We start from the raw sequence: 6598 nt of genomic DNA on the forward strand, positions 1-6598 counted from the left end.
TCAGATGATGCTGACTATCACAATATTCGGTTGCCTTTGGTTTAGAATTTCACTTTTAATATGACATTATTAAAGGCAACGTTACACCGGCGTTATGTACTGATCTGTGAGGTTCAGGTGAAAATAGTGACCCTGCTTTCTATTATGGAGTATGAATTATACATACAAAGGTCTTATAATGTATGGATGCATTAAATGAGCTACTGTGACAGACTTTTAACACAAAAGTTGTAAATGTGGCTGCTTAAGATTGCAACATATAGCGTTTGATGTTGATCTATGGATTGAATAATTGGTTAAGCTAGAATACACTTCAGTTATAATTGTGTCTCCTAGTTGGACTGTTCCTTTTTTATTCTTTGTTTGTTTAAATGTAATTGTAAGTTGTTATTTTAATATTTGCTTTGAAATTCTGTAGGGAAGGAAGCAGAATATAATATCTACTCAATGCTGTAATGGCTACCACTTAAATTGTGCATTTGTCAGCGGGTAACACCACGTAAATCTTAACATTACTTATGCAACTATCCTTTAAATTATGGAGGATGAATTATACTGTTCATACGGTGGTGTTCAAATGTATGGATGCATGACATGAGCTGCTGTGATTGTGACTGTTATTGATTTATTCATTGGTTGAACTATAATACATTCAGTTATTATTGTGTCTCCCAGTTGGACTGTTCCTTCTTTTATTCTTTGTTTGTTTAAATGTGATTTGAAGCTGTTCTTTTGATATTTGCTTGGAAATTCTGTGAGCAAGGAAGCACAGCATTTTATCTACTCAATGCTGTAATGGCTACCTTTTAAATAATGCATCTGTCAATGAGTAACATCACGTACACCATAACATTTTTTCTGCAGCCATGCTTTTAATTATGCGTAATGATTTATGCATACATTGGTTCTAAAATGTATGGATGCATGAAATGAGCTGCTGTGATAGAGTTTTATGTTTTAAATGTAGTCTCTTGGTTGGACTGCTTTTTGTTTGTTTGTTTGTTTGTTTGTTTAAGTGTAATTATAAGTTGTTATTTTGATATTCGCTTTGACAGTTCTGGAAGCACAATACTTCTATATTTGTATCTACTCAAGGCCGTAATGGCTACAGCTTAAAATGTGCATTTGTCAGTGAGAAACATCACATACATCATAACATTACTTATGCAATATGCTTTTAATTATGGAGGATGAATTATACTGTACATACAGTGGTCTTATAATGTATACAATTGAGAATTTAATATGAGCATTAATGAAGCGCCTTGTACCGCCGCTGCTCTAAAGGAGTTTGCGACTATGCCACCAAGGTGCACAATGAAACGGGATGCGAACGGACAGAAATAGCCTATACTTACTCTGCTACTTGTAAATGATAATGAAACAATGAAAGAAAGCATTATAATTCCTTCATTAATTATTAAAAACCTGTTACCGAGCTTTTTTATCACTGTAAACTTAAGTGAAAAGAGGATTCATTTTGGAAAGTAAAATTAAAGAAATAAAAGACAACTAAAATGAAAGTACAAACATGCAAATAAGTAGGCATAAATAAATAAATAAATAAATAAAGCCGTGTTTTAGCCTAAATATAGAGCGAGATACAGAGAAATACAGTGATTCACGTGTTATTTTAAAGTGATAGAACTAAGACAGTCAATAAATAAGTTTTTTTTTTTTAATTTACATTTTCATTTGCATTTTCAATTTTTTGTCTCAGTTACTGTACATAAATAATAAATGAATAATTATAGGCCTAAATAATTCTTTATTTAAAAACATTACCAGCACAACACTGAGAAACAGTCTGGCGCTATATTTATATTAGCCTATTATAATTTAAAAGAAAGCTGCAAAGCGGGCTGTATTATTTTAAAGCCTATATTTTTTTATTTCATTTTCTCTGTCTGTGTTACTTGCAGTTCAATGCGCGTGCACTGCACGAGATGAGAGACAACAAGGCAATATTGACCTTTTTTTAAAGGCTATAAGCTACTATAGTACACAATAATTGCAGATGCATGAAATAAGCTGGTGTGGTAGACTTTTTAACGTCTTTAATGTGGTTGCATAATATGGTAATAATTAGAACTTAAAATAACATGTTGATCTATTGATTGATTAATTGGTTAAACTAGAATACACTTCAGTTATTATTGTGTCTCCTAGTTGGACTGTTCCTTCTTTTGTTCTTTGTTTGTCTTTTAATATTTGCTCTGAAATTCTGTAGGCAAGGAAGCAGAATATAATATCTACTCAATGCTTTAATGGCTACTTCTTAAATTATGCATTTGTCAGCGGGTAACATCACGTGCATCATAACATTACTTATGCAACTATGCTTTTAATTATGCAGGATGAATTATACTGTACATAGGGTGGTCTTATAATGTATAGATGCATGAAATGAGTTGTGAGAGACTTTTACCACATCTTAAATGTGGTTGCATAATACTGCAGTAATTAGAAATTAACCTAATTTTTTGATTAATTGATTTATTAAACTACTTTAGAATACACTTCAGTTATTATTGTGTCTCCCAGTTGGACTGTTCCTTTTATTCTTTGTTTGTTTAAATGTAATTGTATGTAGTTTTGTTTTTTTATATTTGCTTTGAAATTCTGCACACAATATTCCACAATATTTCATCTACTCAATGCTGTAATGGCTACCCCTTAAATTATGCATCTGTCAATGGGTAACATCCCGTACATCACAACATTATTCATGCAACCAATCATGTGAGAGCGTAGGTGAGATTTCTGTTTTAATTGGTTGAAAGTCAGTGTGATGATCTATTGATGAGACTATGAATACTGCAGGAGGAAGATCAGCGGAGCAGAAATAAACGCAGGGAATCCCAGGCTGGAATGATTGACAGCTCAGCCTCTTTTTGACTTCACAGTACTTCTGTCTAATAAATGTGTGTATTATAAATGAAGGGATGTTCCTGTCCACATCTGTGCACATACACTGAATAATAAGTAAACTAATAAGGTTGGTCTGTGGGGGTGAGCAGACGAATTGAAGATCGGACAAATTGAATTGCAGATTATAATGTTTTCATTAAGTGACTAAACACATGACATAGAAGTCTTCTATGTTTAAAAGTGTATCACTAATGAATGCAAGCAGGGCTTGACATTAACTTTTTTGATCACCAGCCACTGTGTCTAATAGTTTTCCAACATTAGCCACCCGCCATTTTAACTAGTGTTACGTTATAGAACATATTAATTATTTGTTTATTTATTTTATATATATATAAATATTATATATATACAGATTTGTGTTTTGTTTATGCATTTGGAGCTGATGTTGTGTTGTGCGCTGTGGAGCATGCGCAGCTTTCTCTCTCTCTCTCTCTCACCCTCCCTCTAGAGCTGCGCTTGATTGCGGTCCAGCCGTGTTGCGTGTGGGAGCGTATATAAGCTGGAGTAGAGGAACAATGGGGAGATCTTTCTGCTCGGTGCAGGTCGCAAATCTCCGTCGTCGTTGCCGCTGCTGTTGTACCGAGCGTCTCCTATCTCCTGCCCCAAATTATTGGTTGACTTGGTGTGATAATTGATTGATTTCTTTTACTGACAATTTAATTCTTTTCTAAAACGGCTCTCTGTTAAATCTGAGCCTGTTGGCTTTTCACTGATTAATATATATATATATATATATATATATATATATATATATATATATATATATATATATATATATATATATATATATATAAGATTTTTGGTTAGAAACAGAAGCAGTAGGTTGGGAATCGCCATTTACTTTAAAACATTTTCTCCTGGTTTGTGGCAGCGAGGGCGAAAGGGAAGTTTGCTGTAATTTTATTTGGGGTACTTTTATTTGAGCAGGTAAGTTAGAATGATTTCTCCGCAAGTTAGCTGTCTTTTTGTTTATTTTTTTTTGGCCTGGATTTCCTTCCGAAGAGATGCTTCTATCTTTGTTGTCTAAGAAAATAATAAATCTTGATACTACTTAATAAGCGTTGTGATTATTGTGAGTTGGGACAGGAGAAGGGGAAAACCCTAAATTGAGTATTTGAGTTTATTTCTTTGTTTATTTACACTTTGTTATTGTTCCCACCAATCCTAGACTGGTCGGGACATAACACTAGCCACACTTTTATTGTTGGGAAAATATATATTATACACATAAATATGACTTTGACATGGTAAAATTACTTGATTTAGAGTTTGCGCATCTGCCTCCTCATTTATTTCACTTTTTGTGTGTCGTGTATGAGCTTGCTCAATAATCAAGAGCAAATGGGTCAGGGTTTCATAGTATTACAATTAGTTTTTATTTCACATTATTTTCAGAGCTCAAAATGAAGGATTTAAATTCACCCAATTTATCTCTGACCACAGTATACATAAACAGTTAATTATTTCTTAGCCACAAATTGTGTTATTAAATGTGTCAAAAAAAAAAAAAGCTTAATATAGCTGTATACCATAGTTTTTATTTAACAAAACATATGCACAGTAATCTATGCTGGCTAAAGGTCCCAGATCACCAGTTAACTACACATAAATGGGGAGTAATCTCTCATTAAAGCCATGTTATTGTAAAAAATTATAATTAAACCATATTAACATGAAGAAAGCAGGTAAAAACATACCGTGTGTGATACAGAAAGGATGATCACACACACATAGTTAATGATAGACCCATAAATAATCTGCTCAAAGAATGGTTAAAGCGAAAGCAACTGGCGCTGCTTACAAAAAGACAAATCTGGAGCTCATGAAAGCAGCAAGACTGTGGGTGCATGTTCATCACTTGTTGTCTAGTCTATTTGAAAGAGAACTGATCACATCAGTTGTGTTTCTAGACAAAGTTGCTTCACAAAAGGAAACAGGAGCGCGCACGCGTTATAAACAGTCACGCGCATCACCTAAGCGCGATTGATCATCCTCTCATTTGGTATTCACCTGCTTTCTATTGCAATTATTTTTGTCATTCGTGTTGCTTCTTCATTCTAAGATCGCCTTTGCATGCATGTTGGACCATCCTTATTGTCGAACCCTGCTTTTAAGAATTATTGTCTGGGGAAACTATTTTCAACCAGCCAAAGTGGCTAGTGGGAGTGTCTGTCTTACCCGCCACCGCTGAAATCTACCCGCATTTGGCGGGTTGGCGGGTGTTAATGTAAAGCCCTGCACACAAGCCTTGACAATAAAAGCAAGAGTTGTGTGAAATTATTAAAATGATTAACATTGATTTATTAGTTGGTGCTTTCCACCGGTTTGAAATATACTAAACATACAAAAACAGCTAGACTGTACTCAGACACCAAAATGGGCAAACTCTACATTATATAATAAATAATCTGATGAGTGTTTTGAGCTGAAACTTTACAGACGCTTTGTGGAGACACCAAATACTTATCTTACATCTTGCAAATGGGGTAAAATAGGTTTCATTCATTCATTTTCTTTTCGAATTAGTCCCTTTATTAACCTGGGGTCGCCACAGCGGAACGAACCACCAACTTACCCCGCATATGTTTAACTCAGCGGATGCCCTTCTGGCCGCAACCCATCTCTGGGAAACATCCATACACACTCATACACTACGGACAATTTAGCCTACCCAATTCACCAGTACCGCATATCTTTGGACTTGTGGGGGAAACAGAAGCACTCGGAGGAAACCCACGCCAACACGGGGAGAACATGCAAACTCCACACACAAACACCAACTGACCCAGCCGAGGCTCAAACCAGCGACCTTCTTGCTGTGAGGTGACAGCACTACCTATGGCGCCACCACGTCGCCGGAGCTAATAATATTGATCTTAAAAATGTTATTTAAATAATTAAAAACTTTTATTTTGGCCAAACTAAAATAAATTAGGCTTTCTCCAAGAAGAAAAAATAAGAATAGAAAACACTGTAGACAATTCTTTATGTGAAAATAATAATTTATTACCCATTACAGCAATAATGTGACAGACATATATTTGTACAATACATATATATATACATATATTCATATATTTATTTGTACTATATGTATGTGGAAAGCAAAGATCACATTCAGTCTTATGTTACCATTTTAAAGGATGATTATGACATCTAAAAAGTCGTTATTACTGTATAGACATTAATAAAATATGTTAAATAGATATAACAAATAAATACATAAATAAATAATTTCTCGACATTTTAAATTAGTGTTAACTGCACGACAAAAAGAGAAGAAAGTTTGAGATCTCAGGTGTGATTAAAGCAGCAATCCATGAGGAACATAGACCTGGGGTCCTGGAAATCTCTACGTTATTTCTGCAAACAGAAGGAATAATATGGATCAATGCATGGATATGTTGGAAAAAAAAACATACAATTAATTTAGCAGTATATATGCATACAGCATCAGGATCTGTGTAGCACTTCTTAGTAATATTGGACCTCATTTATCAAACAAAATACACATAATTGACATTTTGGGAAGGGAGGGTTAATCATGCTTATGTATAGCGTGCATTAGCTTTCACAAGTCAAACCATCTGCTATCAAGATTAAATGCTATTTATTAGCATGTAATATATGGTGAATTACAGACACTTCACAGAATAGCCAGATA

The 6598-nt window shown here is 34.3% G+C and overlaps 1 protein-coding gene across 1 annotated transcript in view; it reads right to left on the minus strand.

Moving 5' to 3' along the window:
* Positions 1-5921: 5921 nt before the first annotated feature.
* omc2 (omcin 2) overlaps positions 5922-6598 on the minus strand; it is a 34011-nt gene continuing 33334 nt past the window's right edge. The window contains exon 10 of the mRNA XM_087276999.1: positions 5922-6297. The gene's annotated coding sequence lies outside the window, so the exon portion shown is untranslated. The remainder of the gene's footprint in view (positions 6298-6598) is intronic.

This window comes from Danio rerio, chromosome 12, assembly GCF_052040795.2.
Source record: "Danio rerio strain M-AB ecotype USA chromosome 12, GRCz13ab, whole genome shotgun sequence".
Classification (NCBI taxonomy): Eukaryota; Metazoa; Chordata; class Actinopteri; order Cypriniformes; family Danionidae; genus Danio; species Danio rerio.